Raw genomic sequence first — 17178 nt, 5'->3', positions numbered from 1 at the left:
TGGAGGGCGCCGTGTGGCAGGGAACTCGGAGTAGCCCCCGCAGACAGCCTGTGAGGAACTGAATTCAGCTGACAACCCGAATGAGCAAGTGTGGAAGCGGATTCTCCCCAGGGCCTGCAGATGGCTGTAGTGCGGCCGGTACCCTGACCACCGTCTGTGAGGCCTGAGCAGAGCGCCCACTGAGCCTGCCTGGACTGGGGCCCCCAGGAGCTGTGAGATAGTAGCTAGGGGTTGTTTAAGTTGCTAAGTCTGTGGCAATCTGTTACACGGCACTAGCTAACAATGCAAACGCCTGTGCCTCAGTTTCCCCGGTTGCAGAATGGGGTCATCACGGTCCTTACCCAGAGGGTCATTGTGGGATGAGGAAGGTGTGAGTCACTCTGGCTGTCACAGCGCCCACACTCAGCTCCCGATGTCCTCCCAGACCCTGGCCTGGCTGGGGCCACGGAACCTGCACTGCTCTGTTAACGATCCGTGTTGAGTCTTTCTCCCCTGGCCCTGTGGCCCAGCCGTGTCCAACCCTTCCTGCATCTCCTGGGCCTGGCAGGAGGTTTTACACTTTTGGTGAGAATATTCGCAGCTGGACAGATGAACCGGTGGTCAGAGGAGAGGTCTGGGTCCCTGTGGGGTCTTGAGGGCCCCGTCCGTTAGTGCTTGGGGCAAGCCTGATTTGAGGACAGCGCCACATAAGGTGCCTCCCTTGCTGAGGTGGGGGCTCCTTCTCTAGCACGAGAGCCGTCCTCCCACTGAGCCAGTCCTCAGGGCCGGCGCTGGCCTGGAGAAGGAGCCGAGAAGACACAGCTGCCAGGGAGGACCGAGGGGCGGAAGGGGCCGTGAGCTGGGGGCCATGGGCTCCCGGAGTGGGGAGGGGTCTGGGAGACAAAACTCGGTGTGACAAGGATGAATTACGGGTTGGCCACAGACCGCCCACTGGAAGATGCTGGGTCTTGCCTCAGCCGGCTGGGCTGTGAAACCAGCCGGCTAGAGAGGAATGCTCAGGAGGGCCCAGGATGCATCCTGGGTCACCCGGCGCTGGGCGCCAAGCCGGCTCCTCTGGTTGGCAGGGTCTGGGCGTCATGTCCCTGCCCCTGCCTCAGGCAGGGTGTGTGAGGAGGAGGAGGGAACCTGGTGCGAGCCCTAGTACGTGGGGGGCTGGGAGAGGCAGGAGGCAGTGGGGATCTGGTCGGGGGTCTGGGGGAGGAGGGGACCCCTAGGGCTGAAGGAAGAGGAAGCGATTTGGAACATCGAATGCAACTTGTCCAGGCTCGGCGACCGAGGGGGACCTGGGGGCCCGTGGGGGCTCCTGGGGGGCAGAGGTGGGAGCCCAGCCCGGAGGCCTGGTTTGGGGCTCCCCAGCCCGCCTCTCTTTCCACCATCCCCTCAATAAGCCCCGCTCCCCTGCCCACACCAGCCCAATCACACCCCCAAAATATCCAACATATAGTCACTGCCTTCTCCTGGCTCCTGCCAGTTCCCGGACCCCCACCTTCCCCGTCACCATGGGGTCCCTTTAGAAGAAGAGAGTCTTTAAACCTCACCAGCCAGAGGCTTTAACCAAAGCTCTGAAAGTGCAGGGAGAGGCCCAATGGGGCAGGGCAGCATTTGGAGGGGCTGCCCTGGAAGGAGCTGAGAGGGCCCCCGGGGACCAGCCCGCCTGCAGCCTCTGCCTCTGGGCAGCCAGGCCGTGTGCAGCGCCTCGCTCCCCCTCTGCCGCTCTCTCCTTCCCCGGCTGCGGAGAGGACCTTGAGTGTCTGATGTTTTGATATTCCACTCAGCCAACCAGTATTCCTCTCTTCTCCTCCTCCACCAGCCAAGGGGAGGAGCCAGCCAGAGGCAGTGGGAATGTCGAGGAACTGGGAGCCTGAGGGGAAGCGGTGGGGTCCAGCCTCCAGGACCGGCAGACAGTCTCCTGGGAGGGTGCCGGTCCAGCCCAGGGCTCCTTCAGGGGCTCAGGGGTGCTGAGCACAGCTGACGTCCCCTTGCTGCAGGGCCTGGAAGCTCCTATAGGAAGGTCTGGGTGCCTCCCCTGCTGGCCTCCGGGGTGGAGGGGAGTCCTACCTGCTGGGGTGGGAGGCTCAGACCCAGGGCTGGTGCTGCAGAGCACGGAGGGTCCCACCCCCTGACGCCCAGGGGGCAGAGCCCAGACCAACATGAGGCGTCCACAGAGCTATCTGTGTAGCTCTGCGTTTCCGGAGCGTTTTACTTCACACGCTGGGGCCACATGCCCCCGAGCCCAGGGACTTTTCCCTACCCGGCCTGGGGGCAGCGTGTCTTGCACCTGCGACTTTTCAAGAGCTACCTACTCATCTGAGACTTAAAATAATTTGTTGGCTCTGAAAGATGGGTGGAAAATGCAACATCACAGTTAAAGAGTGTTCCGTGAACTATCTGGTGACAACGTGGGCCACCCCACACAGGAGATCATTTATTCTCCCGGAAACGGTGTGGTGGGCGAGATGACTAATATCACTATTCCCATTTCAGAGATGGGCAAAGTGAGGCAGAGAGAATGCGGGCGCTTGCCCAGGGACACATAGCTAGGAGGCACCAGGATTTGAACTCAGGCACCGTGAACATAACCTTGCCCCACAGAGCCTCCGCACAGGCCCCGTTCGGTCAACAGGCCGATGTGGCTGCTCTTCACTGGGCAACTGAGAGCTCCCGCCCTGCGGCCTCTCCCCGAGGGTCCACGGAGCTCCTGAGCTGCCCGCTCGTGCACTGACCAGCCTTCCTCTGCCTCGTCCCGAAACAGCGCCCAGGGCAGAGTGACAGCTCATTGCGTACACGCCGGAGGGGAGAGGGCGGGGGACCTCGGGCCACACCGGGGGCGAAGGCACTGACCCTCCTGGACACCAGGGGAACACGGGCCTGCGAGAGCATGGTCACAGCCATCCCTGTGCGCAGTCCCCATCTCCACAAGGAGAGGCAGAATCTCGGAAAAGTGAGGAACTCACCCAAAGACACAGAGCTGGAAGGAGGGAGCCGGGATTCGCCCCCCACCCCCCACCCCTGCCCCTTCCCACAGCACCCAAATGTGACCCACAGCTCCCGACACTGGCTACTGACCGGCGCAGGCGGGGCTCGGTCCAGCCACGCTGCCCCTGATGGCCCACAGGGAAATCGCTAGGGCCAGGGTGGGGCCGACCCTCATTTCTCAGGAGCCTGCAGTCCAAAGAGCCGCCGCTGCCCCCCGCAATGCAGGGGACCCAGACCTCAGCCCGAGTGTCAGCGCCCCCCCAGGATCTCAGGCCTGAGGCCGACCTCCCTCGAGGGGCGTCTGGGCCTGGCATTGGGTCCTGGAGGCTCAGCTTTTCACGAAGGCTCTGCCAGCCTCGGGGGGCCTGGGAAGCGAGGCCCTGCGGACCCCACCTTCTGCTCCCAGGACCCCTGCGTGCCCCCAAAGCGCTGGTCGGGTTCTTCATCACAGCCTGGGGACCTCTCCACTTTGTCCTCCATTCTGCCAACGCAGAAATTTAGAAATATCCCTTTTCAGGTCTGTTTTTTTTTTTTTTAAAGAAATTGCTGTCAGTCAAAGAAGCCAGAATTCAAAGGCACTGACGGGGGTGAGAGGTGCTTCAAGAGAGGCCGAGCAAGGGGCAACCACCTGTTTGAATATCCTGAAGCTCCTGCCCTGCCACCCGGCCCCTGAGGGTGGGCGCCAAGGTCCCCTCGAGGTGGCACTCGCCGGGCCACTCACCGGGAGGAGGGAGGCAGTGCCGGGACGTGTGTGCAGTGCAGCACCACAGCTGCCCTGGGACCCGCTGCCCATGTGGCTGCGCCCGCCGGGCTCCCACGGGCTGGGCAGTGCTGGGGGCCCAGCGTGCAGAGCCGGCGCCCTCGGCCGGTGTGCCAGCCCCCAGGGAACTTGGAGGAAGTCAGCAGAAAACCACTCCAGCCGCCCGCTGCTCCCCGCCCCCTCTCCATGAGGTTCCAGACTCCAAGTCCAGCGTCCACAATGACCACCACCACCGGCAGTGTGGCCCTTCCTCTGTGGGCAGCAGAGGCCCCTCCCTGGGTGGGTGGCACTCACCGTGCAGCAGGGCATGAGGGCGCGGGCGCGGCTCCCTCCTCCAGGCGGCTCCGCGCTCAGTCTCAGCTCCGGCTGCCCTGGGCGGGCTGTGTCAGCCAAGTGGACGCTCAGCCAGTGCACAGACCCCGGCTGCCCGGCTAAGGCTCTTCCTGGCCGGGACCCTGCAGCTCCGGAGCTGGCCAGGGTGTGAGGGGAGCGTCTGAGCGGCGGCCGGGGATGGAGCCACAGGCGGGTGTCGTGGGGGCTGCGCAGCAGGGCTGGCCGGGACCAGGGGGTCACCGCAGGGGACGGCGGCTCCCTGGGGGTGTGGAGGAGACCAGCATCCCAGCTCTTCTCGCAACTGCCCTCGCGTGCTCTCCGCTGGAGCCTGCAGCTGTCCTCTCCAGCCCCGAGCTGCCACCAGCAGGGCCAGCTGCTGCAGTTGCCTCCGGGGCGCCGGGCAGATCTGGTTCCAGCCTGGCTGCGGTCCGAGGCGCACGCTGGGGTGTTACCTGACGTCCAGAGCAGCCGCGCCTTCTCTCTTGCAGGTTTGCTGAGAGATTATGGTGGGAAAAATATGGCTCACCTTTAAACATCCAGCAGACTCTCCTGACAGGGCACCCCATAACCTCCCATGGCCTCTCTATCCAGGAAGAGGTGGGGCAGTGCCTGAGGCACAGCGGGGGTGGGTGATGGCCCTGGGGTCACACTTCAAGTAAGGGGCACCAGGGATTCAGCCCTGTCTTCCTGTTTTCTAGTATAATTCCGCATCCCCTTGGGTAACCAGCTCCCTCCCAGCACCCAGCCCAGCCCAGTCCAGCGCGGTCCTGCTCATCCCTGCTCTGCCCACCCTCCTCTGTCCAGCCCTGCTCTGTCCACCTAGCCCAGCGCAGTGCAGCCCTGCCCAGCCCTGCCCGCCCCTCACCTGCCCCGCCCCGCCCCAGGGAAAGCCCGCAGCAGTGCAGGAGCGGCAACTGACGAGTCTCTTTTGGGAAGCTGGGTTGGGAGGACTGCAGGTCCCCAACATACAGGTGACCCCTCGTGGGGCTGGGGAGGGGGGCAGTTGGACAGCCCGTCTTTCCCTGGAATGTATCAGCCACACGGTCCCAGGCCCTCCACTGAGGGGTCTCTGCCTCCTGGATGCAGCCTCCCCTTAACACCCCAGCTTTTCCGCCAGCCCGGAGCAGCTCACGGGCTGCAGGATTCAGGGCTGGGGGGTGGGTGGGCTCAGAGGGGCCCCTGGGAGCTGGAGCTGCCCCCGCCCCCCTCCACCCTGCACGGTCTTGTACACACGACCCTTGGACCGCTCGTTTGTCACATTGAGGTGGAGGCAGAAGACCGTGGACGTCCACAGCCGGGGCTTTGTCAACTCACCTCACCCTCTGCTGGGCAGGGCCCCAGCCTCTCTGTGCCCAGTTTGCCCGGGCTCATGGGGATCTGGGGCACTGATCTCTGCAGGGGATGTAGCTGAGTTCAGGCACACAGTTCATGCCCAGTAAACACACATGAACCGTCCTTTCTCATTCAACCCTCACGAGAACACCTCCCGGCGGCGCTGTGCTCCCGTTTCACAGACGTGGACGCTGAGCCTCTGCGAGGCTCACTGACTTGTCCCGGGTCCCTGAGAGGATGGGTCAGGAGACGGTGAGCCCGAGTCTGCACCCGACGTCCCCCGAGCCTCTGCGAGGCTCACTGACTTGTCCCGGGTCCCTGAGAGGATGGGTCAGGAGACGGTGAGCCCGAGTCTGCACCCGACGTCCCCCGAGGGGAGGAGCAGCTACGGCTGAAGGAGGCTCGCGGAGGCCTTCAAGGGGCCGGGTGCGGGGAGTGAGTGTGTGCACACATGTGTGTGAGTGTGTGCACACGTGTGTTGAGTGTGTGTACACGTGTGTGAGCGTGTGCACGTGTGTGTGTGTGTGTGTGTGTGTGTGCAGGCAGAGGCGCTGGCAGAAGTGGTAGCCAAGATGGGTTAGGCGAGGCGGGTGACTTCCCATTTCTTGAGACTGGAGAGGACGGAGGCCAGCCCTTGGGCAGGGCTGGGACCCCCACAGGAGAGGGGCAGCAGGGCAGGGGCCAGAGGGGGAAAGTGGGTTTGACCTGAGCAAGGAGCTCACTCTCTGACTTAAGCAGAGAGCGTGTAGGAGATGTGTTGCCTGCAGAGGTGAACCCCAGGAATTTCTGCCTGTCCGCACCCAAGGCTGTGGCTATGACCCCCAGGCCCCTCCAAGGGGTGGTACCCACGGACTGGCTGCGGCTTGGGGCTGCAAAGTGGCCTCCAGACCCAGGACAGGCTCCAGTGAAGGCAGGGCTCTGCCAGCTGCCCTGCCCTCAGCCTCCAAGGTCTGGTCCATGCTGGGACCTTCACCAGAAGCTTCTCTGGTAGAGGGCAATTTGCAGGGTCCCTGGGACGACCCTGATGTCATGACGGCTGGGATCACAGGAGCAGGGGTGAGCACCCCATGCCCAGCCCTGAGAAGTGAACACTGGCAATCCCCTACCCAGCCCATAACAGGTCAACTCCCAGACACCAAGCAGCACTGTTCCCTCCAGAGACACTCTGTGGGGTGTCGTCTGTCATATTCGTTTCCATCTCATCCAGGTGGTGGGCTCTTGCATTCTAGGATATTCTGCATGTACCAACCGGAGCCAGGGGCCCCCAGCGTCTGCCCCTGAGGACTCCTTGTAGATCCCTGCCCGTTCTTCCCTGCGGCTGGCATAACAGAGACATAAGCAGGACAGAAGCCCTGCCTGTGTGCCAAATAGAGGCCAGGGAGAAGCCAGCTGGAACCTTCCAGATGTCAGGATTACAAAGGGGGTACAGGGCCATCACTGATATCCCACCCCCACCAAGGGAGGGGGCACAGCCCACGCAGGTCTGAGGGACAGGGGGTCGGACCATGCTCCTTGGGCCGGAGCGCAGCACAGCAGCCGGATTCCGGGTCCTTCCAAGCTTACTCCACCATCAGAATTTTGCGGGAGGTCCGAGGCCTTCTCTGCCACCCAGACCTTGTTGCGATGTGGCTTCTGGGGCCTCCCGCAGGGCTTGTCGACCCAGTTTGGCTGACCCTCGTCACCCTGTTCCAATGGACACTGAAGACGCTGTTAGTTTTCAGAGGAATGGAGGAAACCTGCCAGTCTGATGGCAAGGAGGGGCGCGGAGACGCACTTCCATCTCGATTTCCTTTTATTGCAAGGGGCGGATGTTGTATCCTTTCTGGGGAAGGGCGCAGAGCCTACTTCAGAGAACCACGGGGTTTGGCAGTGGCCCTTAATCGAGTTGCTTCTGGCTTGGGAAGTTTTCATTTTCCAAGGAATGCGTGAGTCCCAGCCAAGCGTGAACATTCGACCTATTCTTCAGGTGTCCTCCCCCCCGCCTCCTTCTCTCCCCTCCCTCCTGCCCCTGTCTCTCCCCTTCTCCCATCTGCTCCCCTCCCTGTCTCTCCCCTCCCCCTCCCTCTCTTCTATTCAGCCTCTACTTAGCCCCCAGCAGGCCTGCATCCAACACAGGGAGAACCACGTGAGCACCATGGCTCCTGACCCCCGTGCTCATCTGAGCTTGCAAACAGGTGAGAACAGCTGCTGATGAGGCTGCTGTCAGGGTAGGGTTGAGAGACTGCTGAGGTCAAATCCGGGGAACTTGGAGACCTGCTCAGTGGAGGAAGCTGTGTGTGTGCATGAGGCTGGGGAGGGAGCCAAGTTGCATGGAGGTGGGTGTAGGGCAGGCCATGAGTTGAGATGTGTGGGGTGGCTTTCTTCCTCTCTCCTTCCTTCATCTTTGGCAAGGAGTTGGAGATGCCCTGAGGAGGAGGAGGAGCAATGAGGATGATGAAGATGGTGATGATGGTGACAATGACGACGATGGTGGTGATGATGATGGTGGTGATGATGGTGATGAGGAGGAGGATGATGGTGCTGGTGGTAGTGGTGGTGATGAGGATGATATGGCAATGATGATGGTGGTGGTGATGGTGATGATGGTGATGATGAGGATGATGGTGGTGCTGATGATGGTGATGATGATGGTGGTGGTGATGGTGATGGTGGTAATGATGAGGATGATGATGGTGGTGATGAGGATGATGATGGTGGTGATGATGGTGATGATGATGGTAGTGGTGATGGTGATGATGGTGATGGTGGTGATGGTGAGGATGATGACGGCGGTGGTGATGGTGATGATGAAAGATGGTGATGGTAGTGATGATGGTGGTGATGGTGATGATGATGTTGATGATGATATAATAGAACAACAGAAACAGGTGCTGTGCCAGGCACCTGGAGTGAAGTGGCATCACCAACCCTGGGCTCTCCTACAGGCCTAGTGGATCCCCCACTCCCTCTCAGCATGGCAGCTGGGGCCATATTTAACCTGGAAACCTGCTCTTCCTGCTTCCTGGTTTCTGGCCAGCCCTGGGAGCTGTCTCCACTCTGCCATCTCTCTTTTTAATTTTAGCAAATCAGTTTATCCCACCTTACCCCCAAAGTGTGATGCTAATGGTGTGGTTTCAGACCCAGTGAGGGGCAGTGAAGACAATATTTTGTTGCAGGGAGTAATCCCATCCTCAGATTCCCTCCAGAAAGGCTGCCCTCTGATGGGCTGGCCTCCTCCCTGAGCGCAGATGCTGGGCAACCTCCTGATGAGATGCTAACAAGGAGGAAGTGAGGCCAGGCTGCCTTGCTGGCTGCAGGAGGACCTTTCCATCTGTCTGCTCCAGGCTCCCTGGTCTCTCTGGCACGACGGGATCTGGCTCCCCACGGGAAGCCGCCAAATGTCCTTAATTGGCGTCTCTGCAGCCACCTCCCCTCCCCTGCAGGCCAGATCTTCCAGGCCATTAGCTTGAGCGACAGGCCTCCTGCCGCCCCCTTGCTGGACGGCCCGCACATTTGTCTGCGAGGCAGGCCGGGGAAGTCATCTCTAACAGGCCTGAGCCCCCCTGGCTCCTCAGGCCCTGTGGGGCTGAGACACGGAGGGTCCTCGTCAGATGCCCCAGGGCGTGTGGCCCCCAGCGTGGCCGATGTGCTCACACAGCTGTCAGAGGAGGCCTGGCTTTGCTGCTGCCCAGCTGTGTGACCTGAGACAGGCCCCACGTTGTCTGGGCCTCAGTTTCTCCATCTGCAGAATGAAGGGGTCCAGTCTGGGTGAGGCGAGTTCTTACCCTGTGGGGGAATTCAGCGCCACCCACATCTTGTTGCACGCTAAATGTGAAGGACTGTTCATCACATCCACAAAGAAATGAGCTCTCTCTCATTTTTCTTGAAACCTGGGGCTCCTGGGTCTGTTTTTTCCCCACTTTTCACAAAAAAAAGGAGTAAAAACTCCCATTCACTCTTCAGTCTAGAAAACACCAGTGCCATGCAGTGATGGGTGTCCTGGGCTCAGGGCGACAGCAGAGAAGGGGGTCCTCGGGTGAGCATGAGACACACCTAGGTGAAGCCGGCCCCTCCACGCCCCTTGTTTGTGGCCAGGTGACAACGTGGCTCAGGTGTACCAGCCTCTGACGTTCAGGGGAGGCCGAAAGTCTGGATGTCGATGTGAAATTTCCCAGTTTTTAAGTGCTGACAACTAATTAGAAAAGATTCCAGCCCTGATAAGCAGCAAAGGCACCTCTCTGCGGGCGTGCAGGGCACATGAAAAGGGGCTGCCGACCTCTGACCCAGGGGCTGACCGCTGAGGGCCTGTCCTGTGCCGTGTCTCGTGAGCTCTCGGGCCGAGCAGGGTCCCTGGTGCCCGCTGGAGATGCCAGGTGGTCTTGAGAGTGTGAATTGTTCTTGTCGGCAGCTCCACACGGTGAGTTTGGAGGAGTTGGGTCTCTCCGCAAAGCCCCCGCCCTGGCGTCTGGAGGGGGATCAAATGCAGACAGACGGCTCCCCAGAAGCTCCAGCTGGCAAAGGTCGGCTGCAGGAGGGATGCCGGGACACTGCACGAGGGCAGGGAAGGAGGACGGCCCAGGCCGAGGGCCTTCCCGGGCCTCAGTGCGGTTTTCCTCCAGGTCCAACATGCATTCACTCTGCAAAGCCCCAGCTCCTGCCGGGGTCAGGCCTGCACCCTGAGTGGCCACAGAGCTGAATGCAGCAGACTCAGCCCCTGAAGGTGCAAAGGCACATGCTGGGGAGAGTGAGGACAACCCTGGAGGCCCTTCTCTGGGTGGGGGGAGTGTGCTCGCCTACAGGTGCCCACGGAGGGAAGAAATCAACTCTGCAGCCTCCTTTAGTCCATCGCTAAGTCCTGCTGGTTTACCCCCAAGTCTAGGCCTGGATCCCTCCCCTTGTCATTCTTCTGGCCATAACCAACTGCACGAACTGAAGGTTTGGGTCCCCAAAATCCATATGTTGAGCCCTAACCCCCAGTGAGATGGTATTTGGATGTAGGGCGTTGGGAGGTGGTTAGGGTGAGATGAGGTCGTGAGGGTGGGGCCTCAGATGGGATTCGTGTCCTTATGCGAAGAGGCCTGGAGAGATGATCTCTCTCTGCCAAGTGAAGGCGGCCATCTGCCCACCGGGAAGAGAGCCCTCACCGGAGCCCACCCTGCTGGCAGCTTGCTCTTGAATGTCCAGCCTCCAGAACTGTGGGAAATAAAGGTCTGTGGGTTAAGCCGCCCCATCTGTGGTACTTTTGTTATGGCTGCTGGAATAACACAGACACCAGCACCCCAGAGGCTTGATTTGTGCCAAACCTCGTGTACCGCACTCTGTGCACTGAATTACCTCGCTTAACCCTCACACGACCCTATGAGACAGGTGTGGGCCCCCAAACCCTCGGGGACATACATGGTTTGAACTCAGAATTATCATTATTCTTTTCACTTAAAAAAACGGTACGATGAGCTCTGTTTCTGGTTTGGCAAAGTAGCTGATATCAGACGAACCCTCCTGCTATTCAGTAATCATAAACTCTGGAAAAAATCAAAAGCAACTGTTTGAAGACACAGGAGAGAAAACAAAAGCAGGCAGAGACTCGAGGGGACACAATCTGTATTAGTCTCCTGTCGCTGCTGTAACAAATGACCACAAACTTGGTGGCTTAAAGCAACACAACATTACTACCCTACAGTTCTGGAGGCCAGAGGTTTGAAAAGATGGACTCTGCTCCTTCTGGAGGCTCCAGGGGAGAGTCTGTTCCTCGCCTTTTCCAGCCTCTAGGGGCCGCCTGCGTTCCCCGGCTCGTGGCCCCTTCCTCCATCGTCACAGCCGTTGGTGTGTCGTCTCTCTCTCCGATTCTGCTTCCTCTGGTTCTTTCTCCTATCTCCCTGCCTCCCTTCCACAGGACCCCTGTGATGTCATCAGGCCCACCCAGACAATCCAGGGTAATCTCCCGTCTCAAGACCCTTAACTAAATCACATCTGCAAAGTCCTTTTTGTCAGATAAGGTGACATTCACAGGTTGCGTGGATTAGGACATGGACATCTTTTAGGGGGGCATTTTTCAACATACCACAAGCACATGTGTTTATAGTTGTTGTGTCTTTTTGATGGCCTGATCCTTCTATCATCCAAAAATGTCCTTGTCTATCTCTAGTAACAATTTTTTACTTAGTCCATTTTATCTGGTATTAGTATAGCCACTCCAGCTCTCTTTTGGCTACTGTTTGCGTGGTATATCATTTTGCATTCAACCTATTTGTGCCTTTGAATCTAAAGCGTGTCTCTTGTAGGCAGTGTATAGTTGTATCATGATAAAGAAATCCATTCTGGTAATCTGTGCTTTCATATGGAGTGTTTACATTACAAACAGTGCAGACATGTTTTGGGGAGCATTATTCAGCCTACCACATGATCCTGGGAGAAAGGAGACAAATTATGTGAGCTCCACATCTATCCAGCTTTTCTTCCGTGGTGCCCTGGAGAATGGAGCTCAAGCAGAAAGTGGTTGGTCTTACTGGGCTGGAAGACAGAGGGTGAAATTGGAACTGCCATAGGGACTGGAAATTGGAGAAGAAAAATCCAGAATGGAGGGACACACAGAGAGGAGAGCCCCCAAATTTGTGTACAAACACCCCTCAAATCCTTGGCAGCCCCTGAACTGTGCAAGCACAGGGAGAGACTCAAGAAGCCAGGGAATGGTGGTGGCTGGGAGATTAAGTGGCTGAGCAGAGATTTTAGTGGCTGCCAGCTGCTGGGAGACAGAGTCTGGAGTTCAAGTCTGTCCAAGTCAGAGAAGCTTTGCAAACACCTCGATTTTCCATGGCAATAACAGAAAAGCCACACTTTAGGAATATAGACCACACACCAGGAGGATTTAGGGCCACTTTTAAGACCAAAGGCAAACCAAAATGAACCTACACCAAGAAACCCTAAAGCCAAGTCTCCATAGGATCAAGGTGATCCACGAGTAATTTAATTGTCTGCCAGAACACAGCTCAACATTCTTTAGAGGAAGATATTATAATTCAGAATATTTACAATGTATTATCCACAATAAAAAAATCACTACGCATAAGAAAAAGCAGGGGCCCGGCCCCATGGCATAGCGGTTAAGTGAGTGCACTCCGCTGCTGGCCACCCGGGTTCAGATCCCCGGCGTGCACCGACGCACCACTTGTCAGGCCATGCTGTGGCGGCATCCCGTATAAAGTGGAGGAAGATGGGCACGGATGTTAGCTCAGGGCTGATCTTCCTCACACATACACACACACAGACACACACACACACACACACACACACACAAAATAAATAAATAAATAAATAAATAAATAAATAAATAAATAAATAAATAAATTTATGAAAAAGCAGATAAATATGACCCATAATCAAGAGAAAAGTAGTCAATATTGGTATACTCACAAATGACCTAGATATTGGAATGTCAGATAGGGACTTTTAAACAGCTCTTATAAATATGCTTAAGGATTTACAGGAAAAGATGGACAAAATGAGTAAACAGATGGGAAATGGCAGCCAAGAAATGGAAACTAAAAAAAATCAGAAGTTCAAGTGCTGAAAATCACAATAGCAGAAATAAAAATTTCAGTGGATGGGCTTAACAGCTGAATGGACACAGTAGAAGAAAAGATCAATGAATCTGAAAATAGGTCAAAAGAAATCATCCAATATGAAGCATAGAGAGATTTAATAATTTTGTCAATCACCATCATCATCATCATCATCGTCTTCATCGTTATCATCATCATCATCATCATTATCATCATCATCATTGTCATTATCATCATCATCTTTGAGCATGACACCATATCAAATGGTCTAACATATGTATAACTGGAATCTCGGAAGGCTAAGAGGGAGGCAATAGGACATAAAAAATATTTACAGAGATAAATGGTAAAAAATTGACACAATTGTTGACTGACATGGACCCATAGGTCTAGGAAGCTCAGTGAATCCCAAGTAGAATAAATACAAAAACAACCCCAACTGAGCACTTCATGGTCAAACTTCTGAAATGCAAAGGTACAAATTTCAAAAGCACCCGGAGAAAAAAGACATCATATCGAGGGAATCCATGATAAGACTGAGATCTGACTTATTATCTGAAATAATGGGAGCCAAACAGCATGGGATGATATCTTTAAAATACTGGAAAAAATCTGGTCAATGTAGAATTTTATATTCAGTGAAAATATGCTTAAAGATGAAGGGAAAGTGAAGGGAAGCTGAGAGAAATTGTGATCATTAGACCCGAAATACTAAAGGAAGTTTTTCAGGCTGAAGACCAGTGATTCAGATCTGAAGGTAGAAATGAAGAGCGCCAGAAATGATGAGTATGTGGGTAACTATAAACAGGTATTTTTTCCTTAATTTATTTAAAAGACTACTGATTGTTTAAATAAAACACATATTGGGGTTTATAACAAATGTAGAAACAAAATATATAACAATAACCCAAAGTGCTGGAGAAGGGTAAATGGACTTATACTGTTGTAAGGTCCTTATATTGTACATGAAGTGGCATACTATTAATTATGAGAAGTTAAAGGGACATATTATAACACCTGGAGAAACCTGCCAGAATATGAAACAAAGAGCTATCTGTAGATAAAAGCCAATAGAGAAGATAAAATGGAACACTAAAAATTATTTGATTAATCCAAAAGAAGGCAAGAAATGAAGAACAATGGGACAATGAACATAAGTGATAAATAGAAAACAAATAAGAAGATAGTAGACTTACACTCAACTGTATCGATAATTATGTTAAATGTAAATAGACTAAATGGTCTGATTAAAGAGCAGAGATTTTGACATTGGATAAAAAAATACTACCCAATAATATGCTGTTAACAAGAGACATACTTCAAATATAAAGATGCAGATAGATTAAAGGAAAAGAATGAAAAAACATACCATGGAAATAATAATCACAAGATAGTGCAGCTGTATTAATTTTAAATAGAGTAGATTTCAAGGCATGGAGTATTACCAGAGATAAAGAGGGACATTTCATAATGATTGTATTAGTAATCTATTGCTTCATAACAAATTACTATAAAACTTAACAGCTTAAAACAATAAACTTTTATTATCTCATAGCTTCTGTAGGTCAGGAATTTGGGAATGAATTATCTGGGTGGGTCTGGCTCAAGGTCTGTCCTGTGGTTACAATCAAAATGTTGACCAGGGCTGTGGTCATCTGGAGTCTTGACTGGGGTTGGAGGATCCACTTCCAAGATGGCTCATTCCCATGGCTGTCAGCTGGAAGCCGTGGTTCCTTGCTGGCTGTTGGTGGGAGGCCTTAGTTCCTTGCTATGTGGGCATCTTCACACGTTGCTTGACATGGCAGATGCCCTCCCCCCAGAATGAATGATCTGAGAGAGAGCAAGGAGGAAGCCACAGTGCCTCTTGTGACCTGGTCTGTGCAGTCATACATCATCATCTCTGCTTGAATCTATTCATTAGGGAGATTTACTTAGTCCCTCCCTGAAGGTGAGGGGAATTAGGCTGCAACTTTTAAAGGGAGGAACAGAGAATAACTTGTGGGCATATTTGAACATCATCACATGATAAAGTGGTCAATTCATCAGAAGCTCATAATAATTCTAAGTAGGTATCGGTTTAATAACACAGCTTCAAAACACATAAAGCAAAAATTGATAGAAATAAAAGGAGAAATCAACAAATCTGTAGTCATAGTTGGAGATTTTAACACTCTTCTCTCAGTAATTGCTATAATAAATAGATAAAAACAAATCAGTAAGAATATAGAAAAAATAAACATTGTTTAAAAAATTGACCTAAATGAAAACTTTAGAACACTGCATCTAAGAACCGAAAATACACATTATTTTCAAGTGCACGTGGAACATTCATTATGATAGACCATATACTGGGCCATAAAATAAGTCTCAATAAACGCAAAAGGATTGAAGGATATAAAGTATATTTTCAGACCACAAGGGAATTATATTAGAAATCAATAACAAAAAGATAAATAGAAAGTCCTTCAACATTTGGAAATCCAGTAACACATTTTTAAAAGAAATCACAAAGAAAATTAGAAAATATTTTGAATTGAATGATAAAGTTCAACATATCAGGGCTTGTAGGAGGCAGATGGAACAGAGCCTAAAAGGGAAACTATACCTTTAAATGCCTATTATTAGAAATTAGGAAAAGATTCAAAAGAAATGATCTAAGCTACTTAACTCAAGAAGCTAGAAAAAGAAGAGTAAATTAAACCCCCATGAAGTAGAAGGAAAGACATAATAAAGATAAGCAGAAATTGGTGAAAAGAAAACAGATGAACAATAGAGGAAAATCAACAAAATGAAAAGTTGGTTCTCTTGAAAAGATTAATAAGATGATAAATGCTTAACAAAGATGATCAAGAGAAAACACAAATTACCTATACTACAAATAAGAAAGAGAGAGCACACAGATTAGACAGACAATGAAAGGGATAAGGGGACATCATATCCAACTTTATGCTAAATTCAAACTTGGTGAAATGGAAAAATTCCTTGAAAAGCAAGACTTTCTGAAACTGATGCAAGGAGAAAAAGAGAATCAGAAGAGCCCTATCTTTGTTAAAGAAACTGAAACCGCATTTTAACCTCCTTTCACAAAACTCTAGACCCAGATGGCTTCCCTGATGAAATAATGCTGGTCTTACCCAAATTCTTACAGAGATACCCAAACTGATAAGGACATTATGAGAAAATAAGTTAGAGACCAACATCTCTCATGAATGCAAATGCAAATACCGTTATCAAAATATTAGCAAGTCAAATCCATCAAAATGTGAGAAGGATAGTACACTAGGGCCAAGTGGGGTTTATGGAAGGAGTATGGGTCAGCATTGGAAAATAAATCAATGTTATTGGCCTCATCAATAGGCTAAAGGAGAAAAGCCATATGTTCATCTTAATAAATGAAGAAAAGCATCTGGTACAATTCCATATCTATGCATGATTAAAAAAAACCAAACCCTCAGAAAACTAGGACTACATGGGAATTATACCAACATGACGAAGGGCGTAAAGAAGAAGCCTACAGCTAATGTCATAGTTAATGGCGGGATATTGAACACTTTTGTAAGACTGGAGAAAGGCGAGGGTGTTCACTTGCACCGCTTCTATTAACATTGTGTGGGAGGTCTTAGCTGGTGTGACAAGGAAAGAAAGGAAATAAAAGGCATAAAGACCAGAAAGAAAGCAGTAAAACTATCTCTATTTGCAAATGGCACAATTGTGTGCATAGAAAATCCTAAGGAGTCTTCAAAAAGACTACTAGAACCCATTAGTGAATTTAGCAAGTTGGAATGATGGCTGTTAGATTGTAGAAAAATCAAGATCAGCATAAAAAATCAATAAACTGTTTTTGTTTGGATAATGAAATTAAAGGATCATTTTTCATAGCATCAAGAAACTTCAAGTACCTAACAATAGACTTTACAAAACATGTACAAGACACCTGTACTAAACTACAAAAGACAGCTGACAGAAATCAGGACTGAAATAAACAAGGGATAGACCAGGTTTATTAACTGGAAAATTCCACATTGTTAAGATGTCAGTTTCCCACGAATTTTTATAGAATAAGTGAATAGATTCAATACAATCCCAATCAAATTTTCAGTCAACTTTTGAAGAAATTGTGAGGCTGATTCTAAAATTTATGTAGAAATGCAAGTCTTGAAGAACTGTAAAATTGTAGGACTTACCACCGGATTTCATGGCAATATAAAGTGACAGTAATTGAGACAGTGTGGTGTGGGT

Source organism: Ceratotherium simum, chromosome 34, assembly GCF_057802395.1.
Source record: "Ceratotherium simum simum isolate JZ-2026a chromosome 34, ASM5780239v1, whole genome shotgun sequence".
Classification (NCBI taxonomy): Eukaryota; Metazoa; Chordata; class Mammalia; order Perissodactyla; family Rhinocerotidae; genus Ceratotherium; species Ceratotherium simum.
The sequence above is the reverse complement of the archived record's forward strand: the minus strand, read 5'-3'. Positions refer to the sequence as shown.